The 15,082-nt window shown below is 37.8% G+C and overlaps 1 protein-coding gene across 13 annotated transcripts in view; it reads right to left on the bottom strand.

Moving 5' to 3' along the window:
• The window catches only part of SIPA1L1 (signal induced proliferation associated 1 like 1), a 376,514-nt gene that overhangs the window by 143,106 nt on the left and 218,326 nt on the right, over positions 1 to 15,082 (bottom strand). Inside the window, exon 5 of one of the 13 annotated variants that reach the window (XM_059914539.1) lies at positions 8,652 to 8,707. The exons of the other annotated variants lie outside the window; for them this stretch is intronic. The gene's annotated coding sequence lies outside the window, so the exon portion shown is untranslated. The remainder of the gene's footprint in view (positions 1 to 8,651; positions 8,708 to 15,082) is intronic. 13 annotated transcript variants of the gene reach the window in all.

Genomic DNA, 15,082 nt, shown 5'->3' with positions numbered 1-15,082 from the left:
TTAAACTAAGATATTTCTTAACCGATTTGACCATGGACTAACTTTAAAAAAAAAAAAAAATTTTTATACTGTGCATCCTATTGAATGTAACTGGGCACAAACAGGCCCAGTTTCAGAAGAATTCAGGATACAAACAAAATGGTATATACATTATAAATTTAGCTATGCTTTTTAAAGTTATATAAAGATATATAAACAAGCCACAGGAAGCTCACCAAAGGATTTATAATGCTTGTTGTTACATAGTTAGATTATGAATAATTTTTTTTCTTTCTTTTTGGTATTGGTCTATATTATTTATTTTCTAAAATAAGCACTATAACTTTTATAATCAGAAGAAAAAACTTAGGAGAAAAAAAAGAAACATCATTCTGTTACTAAAAAAATAAAATAAGGGCTTCCTGGTGGCACAGTGGTTGAGAATCTGCCTGCTAATGCAGGGGACACGGGTTCGAGCCCTGGTCTGGGAAGATCCCACATGCCGCGGAGCAACTAGGCCTGTGAGCCACAACTACTGAGCCTGCACGTCTGGAGCCTGTGCTCCACAACAAAGAGAGGCCACGACAGTGAGAGGCCTGCGCATCGCGATGAAGAGTGGCCCCCGCTTGCTGCAACTAGAGAAAGCCCTAGCACAGAAACGAAGACCCAACATAGCAATCAATCAATCAATCAATAAATAAATCTTAAAAAAAAAAAATAAATAAAATATGATCTGGGTATGTAGTATGATTTTGAATACTAATTATTAAAGACTGCACCATATTAAACCTCCAACCATTCAAATCACCAAACAAGTCAAAATTCAACAGCTATCAGGTCCTTCCAATAAGATGATCTTATGCTAAATCCCCTGATTAAAATGGAATCAAAGAGGGCTACATAAAGTATAGATTACTAAAGATTGTAAGATTAGCAGTATTTACAGGATTTGAATAATTACTCCATACAGATGATTAACACAATTGCTTATATTTCCTCATTTCTTCGTATTTAATATTGCTTTTTTTATATTTAATATTGACATACCCTAGAGTCTCCATTTCACCCTTTCACAAGGTTGCAGTGACGTGGGCAGTCAGGTGAGGCCGCCTAAACGAAGCACCGACCGAGTCATCATCACTCGTTGCCCTTTCCTGGAACACATCTACTTTCTGATGTACACGTACTTCTCACCTTTTGTCCTCACAACCCCCCTTCTGCGGAGACTCGAGCTAAATTGGAAGAAGGTCGCCATTTGGACTGCAGACCAACACTCTGGAGAGCATTATAACAGTGCTATGAGGTATCGATGGCTCAAGGAACTGAAACTGTACATTTAACCCGGAAAGGAAGAATCTAGTAGTACTGATTTTCTCTGAGGGCAGGGAGGAAAGAGATGGTCTGAACTGTATTAAGTCAGATTTAAACTATACAAGCCATGAAAAATTGCCTTTGATCCACACCGGATGAACCACAGCTGAGAATCTGCATCACTAAGGACAGCTTTTCAGGCTGCCAGCGTGGGCTATTCGAGCACTGTTCAATGCTTTGCACTGAGCTAGTCACTATCAGAGGGGGAGGCAAAGAAGGAACATTTCCACTCTCAAGTTCCTAAAATCTAACCGGAAGAGGAAAAGAGGAGTGTAGGAAACCAGAGGGTTCAGTAAGACAGAACAACTGGCTTTGTCAAAGACATCATGGTTTTCTCATTTGAGTATTTATATTCCAAAAACAATTTAAGAAAGGGCACTTTGAGGCATATTTAACTTTGGCTTGGGAAAAGAGTAGAAAGCCACATCAGTAAGAACAACAGGTGAACAGAAAGTTCCTTCTACACGACACTCTAATATCCTAAACATTATTAATCACGATTGATATCAACAGTAACCATATTTCGGCTTCCCTGGTGGCGCAGTGGTTGAGAATCTGCCTGCTAATGCAGGGGACACGGGTTCGAGCCCTGGTCTGGGAAGATCCCACATGCCACGGAGCAACTAGGCCCGTGAGCCACAATTACTGAGCCTGCGCATCTGGAGCCTGTGCTCCGCAACGAGAGAGGCCGCGATAGTGAGAGGCCCGCGCACCGCGATGAAGAGTGGCCCCCGCTCGCTGCAACTACAGAAAGCCCTCGCACAGAAACGAAGACCCAACACAGCCAAAAATAAAAAATTAATTAATTAATCAATTAAAAAAAAAACCAAAAAACAGTAACCATATTTCATATAGCAGCTTTTAAAATACCACCCAAGAACCAAGAGCTTAAAAGGAAAAAATTAAAACATAAAATCATTCCACATTGCCTTAGTGTTTCCTTAAATACAGACTGCAGATGGGTTGTCTGTTTCACTGTACTCTTATTTCTGAGGATAAACTCTCTCCCCCCAGAGCTCGGAGAACGTGGGACTCTCCCATGCTTTCCGCTCTCTGGCCCTTGTGCATCCTCTCAGCCCTCACGAGCACCCTGGGAGGTGAGTATCTCCCCTTTGGAGAGGTAAGCACACCGTGCCTGACAAAGCGCTCACTGCGTGGAGGGCTCTCTCTCAATAAATACTGGGATAGCAGTTAGAGGATTTATGGCAGAAAAACTATTTTGAAAATACATTATAAAAGAAGAAAGGCCTCCATGTGTAGCCTGAGTATCACTTCTGAAGCCCAATCCAGACATGAATCTCTACACCCAGTGGGGAAAATATATTGATAATTAACTTCCTTAAAATGCTGCAGTGGTCACGTCACTTGTCTTTCGTGAAACTTCAGAGGCCCCTCAATTGCAACCCCATTATTGTGTGACTCAGGCCTGGAGCTCAGAATTAAGTGGCACCCACCCCCAAAAGCCTGCCTTCTTCCTGTAACAGCAGGGACTAATCTGCCCTCCACAAGCCAGCACCTTTTCCTAAGGCTCCACAATGACTGAACCGGAATCGAGGGTGTCCCTCTTGACCTTACATTCAGAATTTTAAAACTGTGAGTTATTAGAATGAATACCTTGTCTGATCCCTTCATTTTCCACATGGGGTGTCTCAGGGCCACCGTTAAGTCCACCAAGGTTAAACAGCTGGGGCCGAGCCCACATGTGAAGCCAGACTTCCCCATTCCCTGACTTCTACCCTGTCCGCTTCACCAGGCTGTCCTTCAGGAACATGCTTTTTCAACAACCTGCTGCCGCCAGCTGTAACTACAGTCTGAGCATCCATCTGTACCACCTACTGTGCACTAACTACCTCGTTTACTCCCCACATCAATCTGCATGCAGGTATCATCCACCGCAGTTCCTACTAAGACCCTGCCACTCAGAAAAGACTGGGTCACTGCTGGGTCTGATCCCTAAGCCATGTTCCTGGCACTGGAGGACCCACCCTCCATAAGATGCCTCTCCTTCTCCTACTTTCTGAAATTAACTCTACACATGGTTGGGCCTTCCCTCCTCAATTACATTTTAGGTACTGAAGGACACAGATCCATCCAATCCTCACCCTCAAAGCACCTAAGCTCAGTATCCTTGAAATGGAATCCTTTGCAACAAAAGCCATGCGGTCCCAGCTAAGATGAACTAGAAATTAATTGATACATTAATAGAATTTATATTGTAATCTAAAAAGTAATTATGGTTATCTCATAAAAACTGTGTTGAGGGAGACCTGTCAAAAAAAAGTCGCCTTCACTGAAATTTAATACAGATTTCAGCTTCATTGTTCTCTCTTAAGGAGTCTTCACAACAGTCGTGAATGAAAAATAAGAGCGGTTTGACCTTCCTCTCTTCAATCCACTCATCATCAAAGTACATGAAAAATAGCCATAATAATGAGAAAATCTCTTAAAAGAGCAACAAGAAGTGAATCAGAACTGGATAAGGCACCATCACATGAGATAACAAATGCACAATAGAATCTGCTGTTAAGAATCCTAGCAAAGTAAGTAAACACATTCACAGGAAAAGGGAAGGAGGGGTGGTTAGTACAGCACAGGTGGCAGAGACAACAGAAAACAGAAATTAAAGATCACTGCCATCAAATTGATAATGGTCAAAATAATTTTTATCTTCTATCCTCAAATAATTTTTCTCCCATACAAAAGTCTCCACTTTGCTGCCCCCTTTTTCAGTTGTTTTTAAAAAATGAATACGCTTTGTTAAAAAAAAAAAAAACTGAAATAGTGCTAAAAAAGTGAAAAATACATCTTTCCTTCAAGATATCCCAATCCCAAAAAAAAAAAAAAAAAAAAAAGATATCCCAATCCCAACCCCAATGGTAGCCCCCCCACTGGTTCATGAATTCTTCTAGACTCTGTGCCGGGGTCAGGTCGGGAGTACAAACACAATAAGACAGGCACTGAATAAGAAGGAGGGAGAGAAAGGAAGCAGTGCAGGGAACAGCTCACATCTGAAGAGACTTGACTCCAGTGCTTACAGAACCAGAAAAAGAAGAAAAGAAAGGTGGAGGGTGGGTGATGAAGCATGAAACCATCTACTTACGTTCAGGAGAGGCAGGGGACCTCCCTTGCCAACCTGACATAAAGCACTTGATGAAACACTTCACAACGGACACATTTTGAATCTTTTATATACTTATCCTGGTTCTGAAAACAGGAGCCCTATACAAATGTTTCTGGCAACTTGTCAACAAAAATTACGACAAAAGCAAAGAAAGAACTTTAAGTCAATGCACACCACAACCCTCCAAGGTTTTTTTTTTTTTTACTATGTCAATTTTTTACTAATTATATAAAAATTTTAGTATTTTTTACTAATTATGTACATATACAAATATACATAAACATTATAACCTTCAAATGAAGTTATTTTTATCTATGCCTCCAAACTTAAAAACCTCTGATTTCTAAATGAGATCTTACAAATCTATTAACTTTATCACTTCAATGTTCATTTACAAACTAGGGGGAAAAAAGTTAAGTAAAATGCAAACTGACCAAGTGTTCCAAGATAAAACCTTGTGGCAGGAAGTCTTCTTTTGTTTCTTGGTCACCCTTTTCATTTTTGTGGCAAAGTGAAATAAATCCCCTAACTGGACATAGTAAGTTCGATCTTAAAATGCAGTCCTGTTTGCATTATCACTCGCTTTAAAATATGATCACTTTACCTATGCAGGCGTTTCTATAAAGTGCACACAGGCAAGCACAACACTTACACTCTCTTGCTCGAAACCTCACGATAACTTCCCTCTGCTCTCAAGGCAAGAGAATTTCCCAAACGCATGATGCATCTCCCTGGTTAACAGCACAGCCCCTCTGCACTCTGAACCTGCAGCTCTAGTAAAAGGGAAAGGGGAACCAGGTGCAAGTACTTGAATGCACCTTGAACGCACTCTGGAGCCTTCAGGAGAAACCAGGTGGCAACTTCTACTGAAACATAACCTCACCCAATTCTCTTCCCTCCTTCTCTGTGCTTAGTCCTACCCATCCCTCTTCCTCCTGCTGAACTCTTTCTTTTCCTTCAAGACTGCATTTGGGTATTGTCTCTTCCAGGAAGTTGTCCACACTCCCGCCCCATCCCCTGACACGTTACCTTTTTTAACAGCATCCCTTGAGAGGACTGCAGGTAATTTATGGTGAATAAAAAACAAGAGAGGGATTCTCCACTTTAAAGAAATTGATTTCACTTTGCATTATTACCTTCTAACACCAGCTCTGCTGGGAATAAAAAGCGAGGGACTGTCAGTTTGAAGTTTTCTGACAAAATAACTGATTTTGAAAATTTTCTGATGAAACTTTCGTTAAAATAGGTTTAAAAGAAAGGATATGTTGGAGTAAAAAAAACAAAAAAACAAAAAATCTTTCAACAGAGCACAAACGCAAGAAAAAGCCTAACTAGTGTTACAACAATCATGGGTATAATAAGCAACAAAAGACATACAGATCAAAACAACACTGCATCATTTTATACCTATTAGGAAACATTCTAGGGATGTCAGTCCTCCCACTGTTAATGGTGCTACAGTTAAAACAGACATCCTTGTGTTGGTAGAAGCAATAGAAACTGGTAGAACCGTTTCAGGAAAAAAAAAAAAAGGTGGGTAAACCAGAAAATATTCATACTGTTGGGCTCCATATTCTCTCTTTCAACATTTGCAAATGGATGGCTGTCCAGCAGCAGAAGGGATTTTCCTCTGCTGAGCCCCAGGACGACTCCTCACACTTACACCAGCCCTCTCTAATCACTGTTCCTTCAGCAAGCCCCATGAATATCCCACTCCTGTGAGCTACGGGCATCCACTCCTTCTCTTACGGTCCCTAACACTCCCCCCACATTCTTAGTCCCCAAAAGGCAATCATCAAGAACATCTTGATTTTTTAAAGTTTCCTGATACACCACCCACTAAGCCACAAGTGTTTCAGGCCAGGAACTGCACCTTATTTAACTTTATGATCCTTAGCCTTTAATAGAGAATGTCAACTACATCTGAACAGGAAAACAAGTGGTACAACAAACATTGAGAAGTGATTTTTACCATCTGTAAGAAGGAAAACCTGTGGTACAAAGATACTCACTACTCTGCTATTTATTTAGCTTTTCACTTATGTTTTTTTTTTTTTTTTTACCAAAGTAATGCATACACTCGTTAAAGCAAATCGTACTTCAGGCATTTAAGGAAAAAACAAAACCAAACAGTAGTGCTTTATTTCATCTTCTCCATTCCCAGGAGCAATCACTTTCAATTCATAGCACTGTTTCCTCCAGTATTTCCATGTTCCTAAATAACATGATTATGCGCTATTTCTTGATTTATCAATCTTAGATATTCTCTGTTGAAGTTCTGTTTTGGAAGATGAGAAGTAAGCATGCTTCCAATAAGTGTCTCCCCACTTCCCTTGCCCTATTTTATGTAACTGTGCATGGATAGATTTATATATGTATGTCACAGTTATATCACATATATACATCAGGATTTATATTACTATGGCTATATTTGCTCAGTTGCTTACTTTTATTTTTCCTGGAGTTAATAATTGCTTTTTTTCAATTGCTTAGTTTCTATATACCTACCCTTAATTCTTTCTAAATTCAACAAGAGAAGCAAACAAACAAACAGACAAAAACACTTTTCTCATTCCTGTTTCTCACATGGTCAAAAGTAACAGGTGCCCATTCCATTTCTCTCTCCTGGAGACTTCTCTCCATCTTTGTGCTCCAATCCAGCCCTGCTGATCTCCAGGTCTACTGCACAGGCATCTCCAGAAAGACATCATCACCATCATCATCCTGACATTTCCTTCCCTCCTCTCCTGGGATGAATTCCATGCTTCCCAGATCTCATTATCTTTCTCTTTCTTACTCTATTCCCTCATTTTAATGGACCACTATCCTCGTTCAGCAACTGCCTAAGAAAAGTACCTAGGTGTTAAAGTTTTGAGTCTTGGCACATCTAGCCTTAATCTGACTGATGGTTTGGCTGGGTATAAAACTCTAGGTAGTAAGACATTTACCATTAGAATTTTTAAGGTATTATTTCATTATCTTCTAGCTTCTACTGTTGGAATTGAAAGGTCCAATGATATTCTGATTCCTGATCTTTTATACAAGTTCTTTTCCAGTAATTTTTTAGGATCATCTTTTCAATACTGGAGTGGCCTCTGTGTGAGTCTTCTTATAGTCCTTGTATTGGACACCCAATAGGCCTTTTCAACATAAAAACATACCTCTTTCAGTTAAGTGAAATGTTACTTCATTATTTGTTTTGATATTTCCTTTTCTTCCTTTTTTCTTTCATTTTGTAAATGTTTTATTTATTGGATACTGTACTTCCTCAATAGTTTCTTATCTCTTCTCTCACACCCCCCATTTCTTTTTCATTTAGGTACTTGGGAAAATTTTTGAACTTCATTTTCCACCAGACTATTTAATTTTTCCTATTTATTCTTGAACTCAATTTTGAAAAAATTTTGTGTCCTCTGGTTGTTTCTTCCATTAAAAAAAAAATCTGTTCTTGTTTCATGACTATGATATTTTGTCTTATCCCTGCTATTATTAAACTAAATTGAAAGTGTTCTTTTTTTTTAATACTACTTTCATTTTTATTTTTTATTTTTTTAAAAATTATTTGGCTGCGCTGGGTCTTAGTTGTGGCACACGGGATCTTCGTTGCCACATGCAGAATCTTTAGTTGTGGCATGTAGGCTTTTTAGCTGCAGCATGCAGGCTCTTAGTTGTGGCATGCGGGATCTGGTTCCCTGAACAGGGTTCGAACCTGGGCCCCCTGCACTGGGAGCGCAGAGTCTTAACCTCTGGACCACCAGGGAAGTCCTAAAAGTGTTCTTTTCATATTCAATGAAAATCAATGAAATGAAATGAAAAAGTAAATTTCTCAATTTACTTTTCTTCCGTTTGTTGTGAGCACTGTCCTTCTCACGTGGAAGGCTTTTTCTCATATGTCTGCTATCACTGGCCATCCTTTTACATTTAGTACCTGGGTGGGGGCAGGGCCTGGTGACTACTAAGTAGACTTTCCTGAAGGGGACTGGGTGGGGACCCATTGGTTTACCTGGGGAAACTGGACATAGGGGGAAATATAATCATCACTGCCTAGCATCTGTGTAGTCTCTTCATATATCCAGGGAAATTCCTTGCCTTATACAGAGCCTGCCTTCCACAATAGAAGCCTAAAAGTGCCACACTGTCAGTTAACCAGCTATTCTTACAGATAGGGCACAGACATTACCTGCTCCTCAGCCAATGAGGTGTGCACATCCTGGACTCTGAATTGAAAGGCAGCATCTGGAAAGAGCAAGGAGGAAGCAATACATTTACATGGAAGCTGGTGGCATCAGTAGTGGCGACGGTGTAATAGCTCCCTCATTTAAATGCTGGTGGTGGGACTTCCCTGGTGGCACAGTGGTTAAGAATCTGCCTGCCAACGCAGGGGACACGGGTTCAAGCCCTGGTCCGGGAAGATCCCACATGCCGTGGAGCAACTAAGCCCGTGAGCCACAACTGAGCCTGCGCCACAGAGCCCGCGAGACACAACTACTGGGCCCGCGCGCCTAGAGCCCATGCTCCATAACAAGAGAAGCCACCGCAATGAAAAGCCCACGCACCTCAACGAAGGGTAGCCCCCGCTCGCCACAACTAGAGAAAGCCCGCACGCAACAATGAAGACCCAATGCAGCCAAAAATAAATAAAAATAAATTTATAAAAAAAAAAAGTGCTGGTGGTGACAATGCAAAATTGGACATGCCGTGCTCAGAGGCAGCACCACGCCGGCTTTCTTGAGTGATCTGAGTGTTGTCTTGGCCAGCTGGCCTCCCTTGTTCTTACCCATTTTCCAAACCTAGTTCTACAGCCTTTCCAGTAATTCAGCAAGTCACTAAACACTATTTCCATAAATTCCTTTCCTGCTGAAATCAGACTGACAGTTTTCCCCCTATTCTGGGGACCCCAAAATGCTAGTACTCAGAGATCATTTTTAGAATACACTTCACTTTCTTTAGAGAAGAATGGTTCCATTTCCTGCCTGGCTTCCAGCATTCTGGGAGCCAAGCTCAGCCAAAAATGTTTCAAATAATTCCTCCCTGCTTCCAGAGCCTTTACAATTACACCGGTTTGGAAAGGGACCCGACTATGTACCCATGACCAACCTCTCAGTGCAATCTTCCCAGCTACTTGGGGCCTCCAACTCTTGGACTGTATAGGGTCAAAATTTTCTAGAATTTCTCTGTAAAGGCCTTCACATGCAGCTCTCTCCTCATCACTAAATTAGTTACAATACATCCATTTCTCTCTGCTGACCAAAACAGTGTTGATAATGCTAATCTGCTCCTATTTCTCTTCCTCATATTTGACCTTGCATATTTGTATCTTTTTCTATTCCTTTAGTAACACTGGCATAGGGTATGGGAGGGGAAGAAAAAACTGCAGCATGTGTTCAATCTGGCGTGTTTAACTGAGGACTGCAATGTTATTAGTCTGAGCTGAAAACTTTCAATTATGAAATATTTGAAACATGCAAAAACTTAGAGATACGTAGTACCCCTCATCTGGATTTAATAAATGTCAGTGTTCTGCCAGATTTGCTTCAGATCACAAAGAAATAAAATGTTATAAATATAGAGAAAATATCAACTTCCAACCCCATTCTTCTCTCAGCCTCTCCAGATAAACTTCTCTCCTAAAGATGCTAGGCACCCTTCCCACAAGTATTTGTATATTTATGAAATCTAAACAGTATCACTGGGAACACATTCTTTCACAACTTTGTTTTTTTCACACAAAACTGTCTTCTAGATTTATTCATTGTGATACAAAAAGATACAGATCCTTTATGATAACCTCTGTATGCTTTACACTCCGTGTATATACTTGGGTTTGTTGCTTGATATCTAGGTTATTTCCAGTTCTTTGCTATTACAAAGACAGAATGGCCATTCCTTTCACACCTTCTTTGTGAACATGGGTCAGTCTCTCTAGAGGACTCTATAATGGGAAGTGCTGAAACCTTGAGTTGGAGTGTTCTTCAACATTATTGGATACTATCAAACTACACTCCAAAGCGGTTGTAACAATTTTACAATCCAACAGTCACATATAAAACAACATTTGCTGCCACATTTTTTACTTTAAATTATCAGGATCGCATAAAACGTTACCTTGTTGCTTCTACTGGCATTTACCTGATAATCAGTGAGAATTTTAATTCATTTATTGGTCTTATCTACTTCTGTTTTGTCCATTTTTCTACTAGGTCCCTGTTTTCTTTGTTACTGATTTGTAGGATTTCATTATATACTATGGATATTAATCTTTCATTAGACATGTGTCTGAATATTCTATAGGTTGTCTTTTACCTTTGTTTAAGGTATACTTTCTTATAAACGCATTTAAAATTTTTAACATAGTCAAATTTATCTCTCCTCTCTTTTATAGTTTGGGCTTTTTGTATCTTGTTCAAAAAAAATCCTCCCAATCTCTAATATTATACAGATGTTTTCCTATATTTTCTTTTAAGAGTTTAAAGGTCTCTCTTTAAAATGCATGTCTTTAATTCATTCAGAATTTATTTACAGGAATATAATTTTAATTTTTACCACACTGTCCCACCATTGCTTTTTGAATAGTCTGCTTTTTCCATACAAATTTGTAATACAAGGTCAAAAACAAGTTCCCACACCATGAAGGTCTCTTTTTATAGTCTCTCTTCTGTTTGAATGGTCTATTCTCTATCCGTATGCCAATGCAGCACCAATTCAAATATCAAAGCATTATAATAAATCCTACTGACCACATTAATTCTACTTCTCCAATTAATTTTAGTATCATTCTGCCATGTTTCATGGCAAACTCTCTTGGCTTTGTTGCTTTGTTCTATTTTTTGAATTGCATCAAATTCATAAACTAATGAGAACTTGGTCGTTGCATACCTTCTGTTATACTTATTATGAGGTACATTTTAATATTTTATTATTCTGACTAGGATCATTTATGTAACTACATTTTCTAATGAACTGTTGGTAGTGTACTAAAAAAATCACTGATTTTTTTGTATATTTCATATCCAGTACTCTTACTGAACCCTTATTAGCATTAATATCAGTTTGATGGTTCTTTTCAATTTTTTTAGTTAGACAATCATACCATTTGCAAAACAACTTTTTCCTTTTGTTGCCTTGGCTAGTAGTTAACATGGCTTAATTTTAAAATGTATGTTAAGTTAAAAAAAAAGGCTATATTCTACTTTATAAACATATTTATATATCTGCAGAAGCACAGGGACTTTGAGAAAATAAAATAGTTGATTTTTTAGGAGGAAAGATTTTCTTCTTTATAAAGATTTGTCACATAGTAGTTTTCAAAAAAAACACATATGACTTTGGAAGTACTATGCAAGAAAATACACTCTATATAATTTTTATTAAAAGTACTGATAGATCAGTTAGAAAGTCATGAAAATATGCCAAAATATTTAAAGGAGGAATAAGTCTTAACCACATGTGGGAATTTATTTGGGGTATGATGAAGGCCTTGCCAGCTAGCCACCCAAATGGCTCTACTCCCCGCAGTCCAACATATTCACTAAAGCAAATGGGCAGAAGTCCACTTTGGAGTGTGTTCTTGTTTCCCTATGGCATGATTTTAGGAGGAAAAAGAGATGGATTATACTTTCAAAAGCATTTTTAAAATGCTGTTAATTTGGACTTGATTACAAAATGAATGAATGATGGAACCTTCAGTAAAACCATAAGGCAGGCCTACCCACCACCTTCCCAAAACCAAATTCAGTATCTCTATAATTAAGAGCACATACAGGAAATGACTTCACAAAGTCTCCTTTAAGACTAGATCCCCAAATGCCTAGCGAGTTAATAAGAAAACAGACAAAAATAACAACCTGACCCAACTGAGAAAGTTGTGTGGTACAAGTGAAACAAAAACTGAGAAATAAAATGAAAGGAAACTGTCAGAAAAATAAAAAAGAAAGACATTAGGGTTACTGTGAAAGTGAAAGACAACAGAATAAAAATGAAAGTTTCCAAATAGAAACTCCAAAAGAGAAAATATCAACAAGTAGAAAAGCATCAATGTTCTCCATGAGAGGGTCCATTTCTCCACATTCCATCCAACAACTTTTCATTTTTGCCAATTTGCTGATGTGAAATCCAAGTACTCTTTCTACAGTGAGAAATGGAGGGCATGATTCAGGGGATGAAAGGAAACAAAAAAGGTACCTTTAACTGAGGAATTAAAGCATGTTAAAGTACTGATAAAAACCTGTAAAAGTAACTAGTACTTATTTTAGAGTTAAAGTAAACAGCTACATTGAGTGGAGAAAGGGGTGAGGAAGAGGACAGAAAAACTAAGGACAGGAATTGATGACAGCAAGGAAGGGGAAGAAATATTGCTGATATTTCTGTGTGGAGTACATGCTAAAACAAAGCAGGCCTCTGTGTATTTTTTTAAAAACTCATAAAAAATTAAATCATTTATTCATGTGAAACCAAAGAAAAGTGGGTCTGCAGTATAGAGAAGAAAAATGTGCAACTACATTATGAGTTATAAAAGAAAATAGTATTAAGGAAGAAGAAGGGAAGAAAAGAATACAGATAGCAATATTTATTGAGCACTGACTGTATGTCAAGAGACTGAAAATCACAATTACAAGAAGAAAGTGACTAGAAATGTACACAGAGTGCAGTAAGAGAATACAAGACAAATACCTAAGATTTGCTGGGGAGTTAGGGAAGGCTTCACACAGAAAACAGTTGAGCTGAATCTGGAGGGTAAAATAGGATGGAACTGGATGCAGAGCTTGGAGAGAGTAGTTGAGTAAAAAGGAACATGTGCTATTGCAGAGAGAAATGAATCAAAACACACTATGGAAGCATAAAAAATAGTAACAATGGGATTAAGAATGTGGATGTAATATATAAACAGGTCACAAGAAATAGTTTAGTCCAGGGATTACACTCCAAACCACATAAAGATACAAAAGGAAACAAATCATGATCAACAACACATCAGAAAGAACTGATTATAATGCTTAAGGATTCACAGCTTTAAAACCATCACACAGGTTCTCAGATTTGAAAAAAAAAGAAAACTTAGTTAATAGACGTATGAAAGCAAAAGCTAATTACCTCAACTTACTGAAAGAACCTCAGTTGTTAATACAACAAAAAACCAAAATCCAACATGTTACTCTAAAGATGTATAAACCAAAAGACAGAAAAAATTTTAAAGGAGATAGTAATAAAACTGTATTTTTAAAAAACCAGAGGAAGCAATATTATTGGGTGTCAAGATTAAAAGAAAAATATCAAGCTAGATGTTATGGTAAAAGAAATATTTGTAGGGAATTCCATGGCGGTCCAGTGGTTAGGACTGCGAGCTTTCACTGCCGAGGGTGCAGGTTCAATCCCTGGTCAGGGAACTAAGATCTCACAAACTGTGCAGCATGGCCAAAAAAAAAGAAATGAAAAGAAATATTTGTAATAAAATACGACATTTTATGTCAAGTACTAACAAATGAAATCAAGGCAAAAACTGAGACACAGAAGGAGAAATCAGCTGAAAATAACCACACTTAGTTATTAATGAGATAAATTATTAACAGCGTGTCTACAGTACACCAGGTATTATTCTCGGCACCCAGGCACTGAATAAAAGTGACAAAATTCTCTGCATTTCTTGAAGTTACATTCTAGGGAGAAAGACTGACAATAAATAAATAAGTAAAGAAACAAACAAATAAATAAAATTTATTTTTGACATGCTGCGAAATGCTACAAAGGATAATAAAGCAGGAAAGGGAAAAATGCTGGGAGTCTCAGTTCTAAAAAACAGGGGCGACAAGAATTGAGAAGTGGACATTCCTCCCTCAGCAGAAGGAGGTAAGGGAGCAAGGTAATCACGGTATCATACAGACCCAGTGCACAAACACAGTAATGACAAAAGAAAACAAAGAATGAAATTAATGAAACCAATAAAAGTTATACTGATCTCTATGCCCTAAAAATGGGATCAACTTTCTAGTCAATTGTCCATGGTATGTATATAAAAACTGAGCAAACATAAAGTATTTTAAAAACCTAAAATGTATTTTTTTAATACACAGTCTATATTCTTGGATCAAAATTTAATTTTTAGGAGTGTTCAATAAAAACAAAACAACTACGTGTATGAGCATATTGAAACACAAGAAGTCATTTACAATCCTGAAAAATAGAAGAGCAAACTTTCTCACCTAGTGGATTAAGCCAAAATCATACACTGAGGTAAATGTGTGGCTTTTAATATAAACTATAAACTGAGAATTCAACTCAAAACCTCAGAAAAGTACAGAAAAATGTTAATAAAATAAAGAAAAAAGTAAAATTTAATAAACATACTAATAGAATAAATAAATATATCTCAAACATAATTCTTTGATAATAACAATAAAATCTTCGTATCCCCAGAAATCACACTATCTTAGAAATGAGAAAAAAAATTGGAGATTAGATATATAAACCAGAGAATCTTTTTAAAAATCTGAAAATGAAAGATAAACATGGACATAAATGATTTCCTATTAAAAATACAATAGCCTAAGTAGAATACGAGAAAAGACCAATAAAACTAAAGAAGAAATGAAAAATTATCAATAAACTACATCCCAA

Source organism: Balaenoptera ricei, chromosome 2 (assembly GCF_028023285.1).
Source record: "Balaenoptera ricei isolate mBalRic1 chromosome 2, mBalRic1.hap2, whole genome shotgun sequence".
Taxonomy (NCBI): Eukaryota; Metazoa; Chordata; class Mammalia; order Artiodactyla; family Balaenopteridae; genus Balaenoptera; species Balaenoptera ricei.
This window is presented reverse-complemented; position numbering and strand designations above follow the sequence as displayed.